Source organism: Canis aureus, chromosome 18 (assembly GCF_053574225.1).
Source record: "Canis aureus isolate CA01 chromosome 18, VMU_Caureus_v.1.0, whole genome shotgun sequence".
Classification (NCBI taxonomy): Eukaryota; Metazoa; Chordata; class Mammalia; order Carnivora; family Canidae; genus Canis; species Canis aureus.
In genome coordinates, this window is record NC_135628.1 from 39,043,917 (window position 1) to 39,060,530 (window position 16,614).

Sequence of the window (16,614 nt, forward strand, 5' to 3'; positions counted from 1 at the left end):
CTTCACCAACCGAGCCAGCCAGGCACCCCCAACTTTGTGCTTTTAAATAGGATCTTTTGTTACGGTTGTTGGTCCTTTTTATTCCTGGACCCTATGTATGGAGAAGGGTCCTCCTTTTTCCTTCTGCCTTTGTGACTATTGTAGTTCTCCCAGAGTGTTCTGGGCCATCTGAAGTTGCTTCTGTGGAACACTTCATTCTGGTCTGTGTGATGTGACAACCAACGAAAACCAAGCTTGGTAAAGATGAAAATCTTTACTCCTTTCCCTTTTGGAACTTTCTGGTAACTGCACTCTCTTCCTCATACCCTCGGAATGCAGCTTTGGTATTATCTTTGGCTGTCCTCGGGGCTGCTTCTTAAGCACTTGTGGAGAGAGAACTTTGTATTTTTTACAGAATAGACCTTATTTTCACTCGGAGAATATTCCAAAATCCTGTCATATTTTCCTTTCTGACATCTCTAAAACTCATCTTTTCCCACTGGTCTCCAATAGCTAAAATCCTTTGCCATATTTTGGATCTCTTTTTCTTCTTCTTCTTATAACTACCTTCCTGTGGTCTCTGTTCTTGAATTCTGTCTCTGTTAAAGCAATCTCTTTAGTGCCTCCGTTACAACATATTTTTAAAATGCTCTCCACAGTTTCTATCATCTGCATTAAATCTGGACTTTAGGGACGTGCACTACTCTCACTGCCTGATTATTTTTTCCCTTCCTCGTTTCTTATATTTCTTTTTAATTTCTTAATATCTGACCTTATATGTTTTCTTTTTATTTTCCTTATTCACTTTTTTGTTTTGTTGTGTTTTCTTAGGCAGTTTTCAAGCTGTCTCCTCCATAGCCAAGGACATTTTCTTTCCTTTATACATGCCAAATCCAGCTTCAAACAAGTTGTATCCTGAAACCCCTCTCTTGTTTTCCTCATTGCTTTCTTCCTCATTTGCTAATGTCTCCCTTTTCATGATGATGGCCTTTTCTTTATCAAGTGATGCCATTGCTATATAATAGAGTGTATGTATATGCTCTTTTGATATAAGCAGATCTATTTTTTTACTAAGGAAGGTCTCAGCTATTAATTGACGTAGATCCATTGTCTCACCCCCATTGCCACTACCTTAAGGGTGACAATTATCTTCCATTTAGTCTCACTGCCTCAGCTCTGTCTTTCAGCTGTTCTGCCCTTAACATAATTCTCAGGATGTCTTTCTGATCTGGTGTCTTTCTGTTCTTAAGCAAAACAAAATGACAAAGCTTCCAGCTTTCTGGGCTGTGGAATGAGATTTACCTTCCTTAGGAGTCCATCAAGAATCTTCATATCATCGCCTCTCCTCACCATTCCAAATTCTACCTGTCAGTTTTTACTCCAAATCCTAAATTCCAGTCACATGGAACTGCTTGAGGAAGCAATTTGCTATATACAAAGATTGAGAGTGAACTGTTACAGACCAAATTGAGGCTGCAGGATTCTTTGCCATTAAAAAAAATAATAATAAAGTGAGACTAGTAATGTCTACCTTTTTTCCCTTTTACTTTTCCCATTTTTCCCAAAGACTTTATTCATTTATTTGAGGGAGTGCAAGCATTAGCAGGGGGAGGGGCAGAGGAAGAGGGAGAGGCAGAGAATCCCAAGTAGACTCTGCCCTTGGCACAGAGTCAAACATGGGGACTGATCCCATGATCCTGAGACCACGACCCTGAGCTGAAACCAAGAGTTAGATGGTCAACCGACTGAGGCACTCAGGCACTCAAATTTGCCATTTTTCCTTTAAACCAAAAGATTTCATGTAAGAATCTCTCTCGTTTCTCTCAGAAAATATGGCAGTGCATCATACAGCCACCTGGCAACAGAGGGTTGGACTTGAGTGGTGGCTGCCCCTTTAGATGAAAATAGGCTTTTCTTTTTGCTGGTTTGACCACTTTGTTTTGTATCCTTGACATTGAGGCAAAGTGTCATTTATCATTGCTCTTGTGTTTTGTTTGCCTTATAGTATTATGAGAAAAATCATACCACATCCCTATAGATAAATAAAAGATGGGCAGATGCTATTTTGTATTTCAAGAAACATATGGGGCCTACTTTACTTTTTTATTCTCCCAGCTGCTGCAGGCATCTGGATTTGCCTGTCTGACAAAGTGGCTTAGCAGTAGGGTCTGTGTTCAAATCCTGGTTCCATTGCTTGCAAGCTCTGTGGCTTTGGGCAAATTACATTACTATTCTCTGCCTAACCTTCCACCACAATAATATATGCTTCACAAAGTTTTTGTGACGATTATGTGAGGTAATCTATGTGGATAATTTAGCAGAAAGGTTGGAACCTGGAAAGAATTAACAAATCTTAGCTACATTGTTATCACTATTATGATTATTATTATTCTATTTTCCCAAAATCTCAAAGTGGGAGTATCAGAATCACGAGGGAAATGATGTGGGGCAGATTCTTTTGATGCCTATTTAGACATACCTTTCTAGTATCACTTTTGTCACTTACTGGCTTTGAGCCTGGTCAAGTTGTTTAACCTTACTATACCTCCATTTTATCATCTGTAAAATGTTAACAATAACAATATAATAATAGCATCCACATCTTTGGTTATGATGCATCATTTGAGATAACCATACACTGTATATCATAGGTGTCAGCCACATAAGAAGTGTGCAGCAAATGGTAGCCATTATAGTCATCAGCTGTCCTGGCAACATTTTACCTCTATTGCCCAGGGGAAGTCACCCAACAGTTGTGAGGCCTCAGGGAGTCAGGTGATCCCTCTGCATGTGATATGTGGTACCCATACATCTATATGGGCTTTTCAGAAATTGAAATATAATTTACCTACCATAAAATTCACTCTCTTAAAATGTATAATCAAGATCACACCAAGTTGGGACACCTGGGTGGCTCAGTAGTTGAGCGCCTGCCTTCAGCCCAAGGCATGATCCTGGAGTCACAGGATCAAGCCCCACATTGGGCTCCCTGCATGGAGCCTGCTTCTCCCTCTACCTGTGTCTCTGCTTCTCTCTCTGCCTCTCTCTCTCTGCATCTCTCATGAATAAATAAATAAAAATATTAAAAACAAATATTGTTGTATAATCATCACAATGAATTCCAGAATGTTTTCATCAACCTCCAGAAGAAACCCCATACCCATTAGCTGTCATCCCTCAAGCCTACCCCCCACTAATCCACTTTCTGTGTCCGTGGATTTGCTGCTGTTTGTCTTTAGGACTCTGCTTTCTGCCCTAATTGTCAAGAGCCTTTTGATATTTGGGCTTGAGAGGATGTTCCCAGAACAGTTTTTCAGGGGAACTTTCCAGTTGGCTCCAAGCGCTGATAGGTAAAGGTGTGATAAGCAAAACATAGAGGTGGTTCCAACACCCCACATACCAGGCTCCCCCTGGGAACCTGTTAATATTCCTGTGCCTGCCCTGGAGCCACTGGGCCAGACAGTTGTCCAGGAGGGGGAAATTACTACTCAGGTACTACTCAAATACTAGAATCTGAAGAACATGATCCTCTCTAGAGCAAAGACAATGTGTTATGCTCATGAAGATTTACTTGGGCCGGACTGTAGACTGGGATTGAAGAGATTTAGGCTCAGTCTTGGTCCTACCTTTCACTCAGTCCCTATGTGACACTGGGTGAGCCACTCACCTTTTGGTTTGCCTCTTTGTAAAATGAAGACTTTGGACCAGGGCAGATACCTGGAATGCAGACATGATCATTGGTATCTGTAGGAAGGTTTTTTTTATGGGCTTAGAAGTCAGTTCTAAAGAATCTTCTTTTTTTTTTTAATTTTTTTTTTTAAATTTTTTTTTTATTTATGATAGGCACACAGTGAGAGAGAGAGAGGCAGAGACACAGGCAGAGGGAGAAGCAGGCTCCATGCACCGGGAGCCCGATGTGGGATTCGATCCCGGGTCTCCAGGATCGCGCCCTGGGCCAAAGGCAGGCGCCAAACCGCTGCGCCACCCAGGGATCCCTAAAGAATCTTCTTTATGTGCTCTGAGTATATAACTGCTTTCTCAGTTCTATAGCTGGGCCCAGCAGTTGTTCAGATTATTTATGACATGTAGACAAAGGTGCTGAAGCCCACTGTTGGGAGTTTTGGTGGTTGGTATGGAATAGTGTTGAGATTCAACAAGAAGCATGGGAAGCCCCTCCTCTTTCCTTGCTCATTTCCCTTCTTCTCTCTCCTTCCCATATTCCAGTAATTATAAAAATTACAAGTAATTTTAAATTGCAGATAGCCCATGGGAATGCTAAAGCCACCAGCTGTTAATACTCCAGTATGAAATACTCAAATCTAACAGTGGAAGACCTCTGGTTTAATTAGTCTCTGTCATATTAAAGACATTTGGGTGGGCAGATAATGGCACATGCACATGGGGTTCCTGAAACCTGAGGAAGGGGACAGAGTGGTAAAGCAAAAGAGAAGATGTTAGTCAAAGACAATTACTGATGTGACAGTTTTGCCCAGTATCTGGGCATTGCACTATAATACACCTCTTGTGATGCTTTTAGTGGAGCTGCCCTAAACTGGTGATGCTTCATCTACACCATCTTTCTGTGAGGTTCTTATCATTCTCCCTTATTTTGTTAATGACTCTGAGAATCAGTCATTTGGATGCCAGGAACTGAGTAGGGCTTGGGTGACTGTGCTTCTAATTTTTCATAGGGTCTTAAATCATTTGTCTCCAAATATTATTATTTATTCAGCTCTCACTGAAGTCACAGAATCACAGCTCCATTCAGGTCAGCTCCGTGAAGAAACGGCAGCAGCTCCTGGATTCCATGGACTCTCCTTTTTTCCTAGTATGTCCTTCCCTAGCCCACTCATTCTACATCCTTCCTGCATGCAGATTCACTTGTATTTAACTGCAATTAGTTTTTCCTCTTTGATAAAACAAGTGAAGAAATAGAGAATCCTTAGGCATACTTTGTGTGTCCCTGTAGACTCTGCTCCATTGTTTGGAAAACCACAGACTTCATCTAGTTGCCAATGTATCCATCATCGGGGTTTGTTAAGTGGTGTATTTACCAAGATCTTCACTTGAGTAGTGGCTTAACTTTTTAATCTTTGATTTATAATTTTACAGTTGCTGAGACGGGAAGGAAAACACTTCTTTGGAGGAGCATGACCTTTTCCGATATTGTTTCCCACCACTGCCACTGAACTTCCTGATTCTTGGCCCCAGACACCATCATCAAGAAGACCTTCTGGCTGGGCTACCTATCCCTTGAGAAAGGAGGAACATCAACTGCAGTTTCTCACTAGATTGCCTTCTTCATTTCAAGTAATGGCTGCCATCAGGGCCAGATTAAAGACAGACCAGCTGGACAACTGCTTGGAGGACTAAACCTATAAGGGCACCAAATTGTCCATAGAGTGCTGAAACATCCATGGAAATATAAAGATGGAAAATAATACTAGCACTTATTTTAGGGAGAATTCTGTGTGGAATTGGAAGGAATGTTTTGCTAAATTCCTTAGGAGTAGAAAGTAAGGAGTAATCAAATATAGAGGAGCATGGGGATGTTTTATTACAGGGCTTCTATTGGTCCTACTGAGATATATAATTTGGGTGCCCCATCTGGATTGTTTGTGACCATGGAGGGTAGGAAGACTACCCCAGTGGTTCTCCTGCTTGGTTCTTCACCACACAGAACTTATTCTGTCCACAAACAAAGATCTGGCAAGTAGTGGTTTGAAGGAAACACCAATTTATTAGTCTACATATCTCCACACTGTAGGGCTTGAAAATGAAAACATAATCATAGACTTTCTTCCATTTCTAGGATGTTAGCCCTTAGTATATCTTCATTCACTTGAGGGTAAATATTAACTAATACAGTAGATCAAGTCAAATAAAGCTTGAACTCCTTGCCTATGGACTGGGTGATCATACTCTGTGTTAATTTGATCAATGGAGACAGTAGATAGAGTTGAGATCTTTAAAAATATTTGGCTGAGGATGGTATTACTGGTAATTTGCAGATGAGGATGTCAAGAAACATTCTTAGAATCATGAAATATGGAACTGATTGTCACATTAAAAAATTCAACAAATAGTTAAGTATCTACTGGACACTGGAGACTTAGGTGTAAGACAGACATGCTTCTAGGGAGACTGGATAGTGCAGTAGTTTGAGCATCTGACTCTTGACTTTGGCTCAGGTCATGATCTCAGTGTCATGAGATCAAGCCCTGCACTGGGCTCTGCACTGAGCATGGAGTCCGCTTGGGACTCCCACTCTCCCTCTGCCCCCCTTCACCTCCCAGCTCTCTCTCTCTCTCTCTTTCTCTTTCTCTCAAAAATAAATAAGGTAGACCTGTTCCCTACATCATAGAGCTTACATTCTAGCTTTCTCTTGTATGTGAACAACAGTGGCCACAACAAACAAGTGAACACAAAGATATTCTCAAGTCCAAGATTCCAATTAATATAGCAATTCTTATTGCCTTAATCAAGCCTGGTCGAGCGTGCATTTATAAGACTTAAAAGTCTACATTCTATAAATGCTCTCTGAACCTGCCTGGACTGTTTCCCTAGTGAGCTGTGTAAAATTCCATGGTGCCAGAGGAAGGGGTTAGGTTTAGTTAGGGCTTCTGGGGAGAGAGATCAAGTGACATGGGTCAGGAAATATGAAGGGATAGAATTCAAGAAACAGCTATTGCTTCTATTCTATGTGGGGAAATTATAGGGTGAAAAATACTAGGCTGGGAACTGTGAAACCCAGATCTTTATTCTAATACTAATGACCTATGTGACTGTGGGCAAGTCATGTCACATTTCACTTGGAGGCCTCTTAGGTGATCCAAGACCCCTTCTAGCTCTAAAAATGCCAACATCAGGCCCCAGTCTACTGGAAAACTTGCCAGTTTCTAACTCAACTTTTCTTAAGCAGTTAGGTCAAGTAGATCTGCAATAGACACTTGACTGATTTTTTTGTTTTGTTTTGTTTTGTTTTTAGAGGAGTAGGATACTATGAATCTGCTTCTCCCCTTAGGAGTTGAGCAGATTCTATAAACATTCCCTGTAGAGCTCACAGAGGGTTTTACCCTCCTTTACAATTTCTTCTAGCTGTGTCTTTCTCCCTCTCCTTTCCTTGATCACACTTCCACTGAGCATATACCATGTGAAATGTACCAGATGTGTGCTAGGTTTGGAGATACAAACTAAACCTGACACTTTTCTACACTCCAGAAGCTTTCCCATGAGAGAGTATAAAACCTTCTTCCTTTCATCTGCTGACTTTTCTTTTGATGCAAATCAGTCATGTCCCAGGAGAGTGTGCTGGTGGCCCTACCAGGGTAACCAGTTCTAAGCCCATTCTTCTCAAGCAATTTTGAGTTGCCTTGGTATACACATCTAGGTAATCACTTAGACTAGGGTTACCATGAAAAGATCTATGTCCAGATATAAGGAAGAGAAAGTCATTTACTTATTGGGATAAATCTGTAGAAGAATGGTCCTCTATACAGTGATGGCCCACTGTCTACCCCATCTCCTGCAACCATCTCTGCCCAGGTGGGGAGAATCTAGGTGATTACTTACCAAACTTTAAAAAAACCTCTTTCAATAAATAGACATCTTTCATGCATACTGCGTTTCATATATTCATAATGGCTGGTGGCCTCTTTACGTATATGTCTCAATATCAGATGGCTGATAGGACTTACAAGAGAAGGGAAACAAAGGGCTTGGTAACTCACATATGTGCAAGGTTGACCCTGCAATAACTGATAGCATTCAAATATTATAGTGAGTGTCACTCCAATTAAGCAGAAGTGGTATCAGTAAATTTACATAACTCTAAACATTCTAGTGGAAAAGGGCACGTTCTCCCTCCCACCCCCATGCACTAAAAGAGCTGTAGCAGAAAAGGAAATGTTCTGTGGACCATCTCAGATTTCCAAATATGTGGATACTGGCCCTTGTGAAGGACAAAAACTACAGATGATGGGGTGGTCTTTCCAACTCCCATTTGCATAGTCTGAAATTTTATAGCTCTAGCCATTGACTCTAAGCCAATTTACATTTGTTTTCTTTATCCCTCTTGAGAGAAAATAAAAATCTTATTTTTCCAAGCAATTAAAACTCTTCTGCTTCAGCTAGAATGAAAGAATTAGGAGTTCTGTCTCCTTGTATATAATTGCATGTTTCATCTTTGTTGTTTAATGATTGGCAGAAAACTGATAAACTCAGACATCTCTGAATCAGAGGTAAATGTACTCTCTTGGTGGCTCCATTGCTAATTTGTTTGACTATTTTGCAGCATTTCTTACTTTGTAATGGAAAGGTTTATTAAATATGAGGGGTGAAAAGCTTTCTGAATACTAATGAACTTATTTGCCAAAACTTAAATGTTCCTTCTTATCAGTGAGTGCCTGTCTCACTTAACAGGATCCAAATTGAATAATGAAGAAAATTAGACTATATTCTGCTCTCAAGGGACGTTGTGTGTGAACTGTAATAGAATAGTGAGGAGGGAAAGGGGTCATGTTTTAGAAAAAAAGAGTAGAAGATTTGGATGGTATAAGAAAGGATTAATTCAGAGAAATCCACTTCTTTTCATACTCATAGTAATTTAATGAGCAGGATTTCCCACTGCACAAGTGATCTATACTTTTGGCTAGTTTAGAATGAGAGTTAAGTCATAATCATATGGCAATGCATGCTAGGTTTCAATGGTTAAAATTTACTAACCTTATTCCAGTGTAAGTCATTACATACCTGTGATGGAATAGGAAAATCAATAAGTTTGAAGAATGAATGCACATCTCCACAGGAGTACAATAGGGAGATAGAGTTTGAGAAATTGCCCCAATCTTGCCTTTTAGCATGGGGCAATGAGGCTGTCCCTTGATTAATATACATACTTCCATTACCGTGGTGTTACTACTAATAAAGTTAGTACTGATTAGGATGACCTTCCCTTGCCAGCATTTGAAGGGCATTGTGATACAGTCAGATGGCTGCCTTCTTAGACCAGGGACCCAGGATGGGAGAATGTCAGCAGCCATAAACTTTAATATGGTCAAAGACAGACTGTAGGTAGTAAATTAAAGTGATGCAGGGAAAATGAAAGAGAATGTGAAGATGAGACTGTGCAGGGGAGGGGTGGGAATTCATTCCTGTGAGGCACTTGAATAAGAAGGTATCTATTGAACAAGGAGGATGTAAGGAAAGGCCCCAAAGCAGAGAAAATAAAGGGAAGAATGAATGTTTCCAGAGTTTGCTAAAATTAATTATCCTGAGATTTCAGGAGAAAGAAAGGCAGATCAAAAGAAAGAGAAATCCCTGCAGCTGGTGAAATTTCAAAAACAAAACAAAACACAAAATTTTTTTAAACTAAAATCATACTCTTCTAGGAAAAGAGGCTGGGCATTAACAGAAAGTTTGATGACAGCAGGGTTTGTGTTTAGGGATTTGCTTTCAGTCTCTAAGAGAAGTTTTCTGTGACATAGATTCAAAAGACAATGTTTTTTTTGGCCATCATTCGGGACTTCAACTGCAAAAGGAAAAAAATGGCCAACACATCTCAGAAAAATGCCAACGAACTGTGCAATATTTCATCTGAGATTTGTATTATCCCCAATTACGTTTTTAAAAAAAGAGAGAGAGAGAGAGAGAGAGACCTAGTGTATTTGATTGCCTCTGTGGGAAGGTTTGAGAATTATAAACTCAGATTTCTCCCTTGGAGTGAAAATTTGCTATTAAAAATTCAGTAAATAGAGAGTCTGGGGACATTAAAATTCATCTTCATCGTTTCAAATCATGATCCACCTCTTTGGAAGAAAAAGTTGGAAGTCAGAAAGTAGGAAGGAGGGGGTAAAGAGAGCACTGATGGGGGGGGGTGAGCAAGAAGGGGAAATGAATACTGCAAACCCATTAAGACTACACAGTTTGTGGGAAAATGAACAATAGTTTGAAGGATAAGCAGATCATGGGGAATATGGGATAATAAGACATTTAAAGGTTTATTTTACTTATTTTAGAGGGAGAGAGCTTGAGCAGGGGGAGGGACAGAGGGAAAGGGAGAGAGAGAATCCAAGCAGACCCTCCACTGAGAACAGAGCCCGATGGGGGACTCAATCCCATAACCCACAGATCATGACCTGAGCTGATATCAAGAGTTGGACACTTAACCAACTAAGCCACCCCCGTGCCCCAAGAGATAATAAGACATTTAAATATAGGAAATTACTAGGCAAAGTGAGGATAAATGAGGAATTAATGTGGGAAGATGAGGAAAGGAGGAAGTAATTGGAATGGAAACAAAACATGACTAATGGCTGTAAAGGGCAAGTTTGGACTCTCAATGGCATGCCCTCTAACCTTTGGAGAGCACACACCATCTAGAAATAAAGGGGGAAAAGATGAAAGAGTTCATGGTTAACATGAACTCATGAGGACAGTAAAGGAAGCAATGTGCATCATCAGTCCTCAAGAACAAAAGCATTTCTGGAGCATTGTATTCATCTATGTTCTCCACTCCTCTATGAGCAGAATCATCTTCATCTACCTTTACAAAAGGTTGAATTATAAAATGAGTGCTATTAAAGGAAAGAAATGCTAAGCATTATTAGGAGAAGTTGAAGAAAAGATTTCACCGAGAGCAACTGTAGTGAGGACTAAGCAAGGAAAAAATTTTGAAATTCAGCCACTTAATGAAAGAACTGGGAGATAACTTACTCAAATAGAAATGTGGGCAGTGACAAGGGAGGAAGTTTTAACTGTTGTAAATATTTTAGAATATCTTCTTCCACAACATTTTTTTTTTCTCATAGAAATGAGTGAGATTAAGTTAAAAGCTTCTGGGTATTGCTTTGAACACTTTGGATGAGAGGGTTTATAGCGACGCAAGTATTCCCAATAGTAGAAATCACATTAATTTTTCAAGAAGACTAATATCTGGAGCAGATCTAAATGCCTGTGATTATCCTTTTGCTTTCTTGTGTTTGTGCAGGGGATTCCTTTCAGCCAGACAGTACCAGACCCCCTTCGGAGGGAAGCTGATAAAGTAATTTAGGTGGAAAGGCCTAATGAGATAATGATGCTAAGGCCAGTTAACACCTAATAAGAACATAACCACCAGGGATGATATTGTTGCTTATTAATTATAATGATGATGTGGAGGAAAGAGACAAGGTGGCACTCATTTAGCAGAGAGCACTCAGGAGTAAAGCTGTTTTCCCAAAGGGCAAGATGCAGTCAGTTAGAGTGAGAAGTAGGGCAACATTTTGCAGAGTTGGAAATTTATGGCCATTGGGTTATGCCTGTGGCCGCAGAGCTAAAGACCAAACAAGAGGTAACAGATGCCTTCCTGAGATGGCCTCAAGCTGGAGTGGAGATTGCTGTGGTTGGGGGCCAGGCCATGCATGCAGGCAGAGACTCCAGGCTGATTTTTGGGGACAGTCTGCTTGCCTTAGATTCCACAGTGGTCATTCGCAGGCAGACAGGCAGGTGTCCAGAACTGGACTGGGCATGCTTTCCATTTCCGCTCCACTCAATCCAGTGAATCAGACCCATGGGGCAGCTCTACAATTGGTGTTAGAGCCCTGCCCTATCGAGGGAGTCCAGAAGGTCCTCTTTGGTCCTGTTTTTAGAGGCACAGATCTAACCTTCATCTGCTAATTTGAATTTAAGGTTGCTTGGTGTTAGTCACTGCCTCCGCTCTGCTTCCTGAATTCCCTGTGGGCCTGGGCACCTGTGTGTTCACCCAGGGCAGGGGAACTGTAATATTAATTCACTGCAGATACACTGTCTGCATTAATCACATAGCAGGAGTCAAGAATGTGAGGAACAAACAGTCATGTGAAAAAACATGGAGATTTTGAAATCTTGTGTGTCATTAAGGGAGGTGTAGAAACTTGAAATCCAGGACCAAGCTTGGGGAGCAGATTTGTGGTACAGGAAAGACCTTGAAACTCTCTTTCTTATTCATTGTCTTTCCTCTCACAATGTGAGTCTCTATCTGGATCCTACGCCCTATGCCATCAGTCACTTCTCTCTGGGTCTGGAGATACCACATTTACAATGATGGGGGTGGTTTTCCATACCTTTCTGTGCTACTAATTTTATTAGCTGGATGAGCGCCATTTCACAGGATTTTCTTTGTTCTATGTGATGATGTCACTGACTCTGCCATAGAAAGGAAATAACATTCTCATCATTAACTTTTTAAAGCAAGTATATTTTATTTTTATTAAATGTGTGGTTTGAGAGTGGCAAGAAGTGAAAAGCACTGGACTGGAAGACAGAAGGTGTACCTCTAGTCCTGACTTTTATACATATCAGACCTGTAACCCTGGGTAAATCTTTTGCTTTTGTGACCCTCGGCTTCCCTGTACACAAAATGAAGGGTTGGTAAGGATAATCTTTATGGTTTTATAGCCATTTCCAGCCTTCAAATTCCATATTTATTCATCTATGTTCATAAGAATCCTGTATCTATTAAATCTTTATGAGAGAAGTATTTGGTAAACTCATAGGATGATAAATATTGCTTTAAATCCATGATTCAGAATGAACAATAAAGGTTCAGGTTACCAATGAACCAATGGTAGAACTCTTTATCAAGCATTAACTATGTGGCAGCAACATGCCAACCTTAAAGGCAAATGCTTTACAGGTGAGCAAACAAAGCTTGCAAAAAGTGAAATAGGTAATTCAGGATCATACAGTTAATAATGGGATGGAGCCAATATTCCAACCCAGATCTCCTGAAACCCTTGACCTTAATGACCGCTGTGTGTATCCCTCTCCTTTTAGAACCCAATACTTATGTCCCATACCTGACAGCGCTGAAGTTTTCTTCAATCACAGTTGTTCTTAACAGGTGATGGGAGGAAGGAGTGAGAAGGGAATGCTCTGAAAAATATCCCCAGTTGATCCTGATACACACATCTTTCTGCCTCTACATCCACTTTGAGATCTCACGTAGAGTCATACTACCATAATTACATAAATAGTAATTTAAGTAACTAGAAAACTTTCTGTCACACCAAGTTCTCATTTCTGCTTCTCTCAACAAGGCTTTGAGATAGACAAGGGAATTGGACACAATTATTTATCTTCCAAATGGGAAATTGAAACAAAAAGATTGATTAATGCAACTTCATGTACCCAGTCCTGTCCCAGAATTGACATGAGAACTCACACCTTAAGACTCCAGCCACCACAAGATGTTGTCTTTTAGCCAATTCAATTAAAAATGTATTTTGTATAGGAAATACATTATTATGTTCCCTACTGGAGTTTCCTAGTAGATATATCATTTTGGTGACATTGTTTTATTTGGAATATCTGTAAAATCAGCATCTCTGAATAGTACCAGCTGCAATGGCCATTGACAAATAAATACCAAATGGAGGAGGCATTTCTATGGACAAAAAAAAATGACTTTCTAAACCTTCACTGACTGGCCCCAGAAAGTGCATCAACAAGGTTTTTAAGAGTTTTTAGGTACCCAAAACAGAGAGGGGCTTTTCATTGTTCATATTTTTTGAAAGTAATACAGAGAATTAATTTTTTCTGTAAACAAGAATTGCTGGCATCTAGAATTTCAAATTGCTTTTCAATAATTTATTTTAATGCCACACTTAGATTTAACCTTAATTCATGATTCTTTAGAATTTAAAATGTATTTGGTTTTTTTCTATGTTTGGGTTTCTTCTCCTTCCTTTTGCTAAATAAATTCTAAATTCTTGCTCAATATGGTTGCATTTAGCTACCTGTGAAAAAACTAGAAATATACAGTTATAGGATTTGATTAAAGATACAATAGAATGTAATTTTGCCATTTAGAAGAACCAGGCAGCCTTATACGGAATGATCTCCAAGATATATGGTTAAAATTTAAAAGGCAAGATATAGAACAGTAGGTATGGTAAGCTTCCACTTCTATAAATACAAATTATCTGTTTGTATATATTGCCTAGCTGTGGAAGGACATTTAAGGAACTGGTAATAGTGGTTGCCTCTGGGGAGAAAGTGACTGCTGGGAGATTGGAGGGAGATTCTATATATATGCTGTTGTCCCTTTTATATAGTGTATTACGTTCATGTACTACCTATTCATTTTTTTTTATAAAGAAGGAAGTAGAGCTATTTTTACTCATATGGAAAAATACAAAAGACATATTGTTAGGTATAAAAAGCAAGTTGCAGAATAGTATGAATAGTATATGATTTTATTTTTATAAAATAGTAGTACATACATATATGTGTGTGTACACATACACATCTGTAAGGATATGCACCAAATTGTTAACAGTGGTTCCCCCTAGGGAGTACAATGTGAGAATGTAATGTGTGTGTGTGTGTGTGTGTGTGTGTATGTGTGTGTATGCATGAACTTTTTATATTGAAAGTACTTCTTTGTACTTTCAATATAAAAAGTACTTTTTGTACTTCTATATTGTTTGATTTTTTAATGAAAAGCACATACTAATTCACAAAAAAATAACTCATAAGACCCAAAACCAACCAAAGGGATTGCATTTGACTTTTACACATCTATACACAAAATTTCTCAGATCAGCCTTTCTGGTCAGCCATGTTTTGTTTTCTGAACTTTCTGTTCCTTTGGGTTTTTTTTTTTGTTTGTTTTTTGTTTTTTAAAGATTTTATTTATTTAATCACGAGAGATCTACAGAGAGAGGGAGAGAGGCACAGGCACAGGCAGAGGGAGAAGCAGGCTCCACGCAGGGAGCCGGAGGTGGGACTCGACGTGGGACTCGATCCTGGGTCTCCAGGATCTGGCCCTGGGCCGAGGGCAGCACTAAACCGCTGAGCCATCGGGCTGCCCTTTCTGTTCCTTTGTTTTTGCTGTCCTACATCCCCCTTTTCAATAGGACCCAGCGACGGTCATGACCAAGAAATCATAGTAATATTGCTGATAGATCCTCTCTTAACTTCTTTCCCTTTAATCAATCCAGAACTATGCAGCTAAAATCCTCATTCCCACTTTAGAGACTTCAATCAGGTTTAAATCTATCTACTTCTTTCAATATAATTTCATGCTTTCTGGATCATTCCTATCACCATAGTTCCAATATGGTTTGTTAAGTTTTATTTTTATTTATTTTTTTGAGGTTTTTATATCTAAAATTAAATTTACTCAGATTTTAGAATTGGTTTAAGTTTTAGTGGTGAAAACTCCACTCAATCTTTCTGAACTCCACACCCCTCCAAATACTGTCTCGTTTCTCTGAACTTGATAGCAATTTTCCTCAAGAAAGTTGGCCTTTCTTTTGTAAAGATACTTCTCCACCATTCATTTTGGAAACCACTCCTCTTTCAGTCCTACCACTCTCTGCCTTGCCAAAGTGACGTAGGTAGGGTATTTACTAGCCAAATCCAGGGGTAATTTTCAGTCCTCATCTTTGCTACCTCTTACGTCATTGGTTGCAGTTGATCTCTTTCTCCTTCTTGAAATACTTTCTCTCTTGGCCTTCTGGGCACCTCTCTCTTGGATCTCCTTCTACCTCACGATTTGCTTCCTCTTAGTTTCTTTTTTATCCTATTTGCTTTGAAATATCAGCACTATTATCAGCACTGTTCAATGCTCAGTTCTTGAGCCTCCTGCCTTCTACATTTAAATTCCTTCCCCTGGCAATCTCATGTAGCCCCTTGACTTTGAATCCGATTTCCATTCTGATGTCTTCCAAGTTTTATGTCCAAACTCCAACCTCGCCCTAAACTACAAACCCCTTGTCTTCTTGGCACTATTTAGCTTTTATTGGGCATCTTAAATTTAGCATGTATGAAAAAGACCTCATCATCCTTTCCAAATCAGTAAATGGCAAGTCAATTGAAACTTTACTTTCAAGATAAGTCTTAAATCTGATTATTTTCACTACTACCACCATTAAACCCCCACTCCAAGCCTCAGTGTCACTCACTTGTATTAGTTCAATAATGTTTTGGATGATTATGTGTCAACATAGGTTCATCACGTTGTAACAAATGTACCACTCTGGTGAGGGATGTTGATAATGGGTGAGGCTGTGCATGTGCAGTGTGGGTGGAGGGTATATAAGAAGTCTCTGTAACTTTCCCTCAATTTTTCTGTGAACCTAAAACTTCTCTTAGAAAAGAAAAAAAAAACATTTTAAAAACCTTAAAAAATATATATAAATGAGATTATGTCACTGCTCTGCTCAAAACCCTACAGTGGGCCTCATCTCACTGTCAGTGAAATCCAAAGTCCTTACCATGGACTTTAAGGCCTATAATGTTCCTTATACTCACCCTACATCTCTGATCTTATCCTCTATCACTACCCGTTTACTGTTCTCATGCTACATTGACCTCCTTCTGGTTTTTGAACATACCAAGAATGCTCTCACTTCTGTGACTATGCACTTGCTCTATGTAATGTCTGTCTGGAATATTCTTTTCTTTGATATCCATATGGCTAGGTTCTCTCTCTTCAATTTGTCCAAATGTCACCATATCAGAGAGCCTTCCTTGAACACCTTTAGAATAGCATTTTTCTCACTTACTCTGTCCCTTTACCCTGCTCTATTTTTCTTCTGAGGAATTACCATCATCTGAAGCATTATATATCTATTTGACCATTATGTTCTTATCATACATAATAAGCACTGG

General features: G+C 39.5%; 1 long non-coding RNA gene across 2 annotated transcripts in view; it reads left to right on the forward strand.

The window, feature by feature from the left end:
- The window catches only part of LOC144288870 (uncharacterized), a 42,482-nt gene extending 29,926 nt beyond the window's left edge, over positions 1-12,556 (forward strand). The window contains exons 2-3 of one of the 2 annotated variants that reach the window (XR_013356889.1): positions 4,712-4,807; positions 5,092-12,556. This is a non-coding gene — a long non-coding RNA (uncharacterized LOC144288870). The remainder of the gene's footprint in view (positions 1-4,711; positions 4,808-5,091) is intronic. The other variant, XR_013356888.1, reaches the window with a different exon arrangement.
- The last annotated feature ends 4,058 nt before the right edge of the window (positions 12,557-16,614 follow it).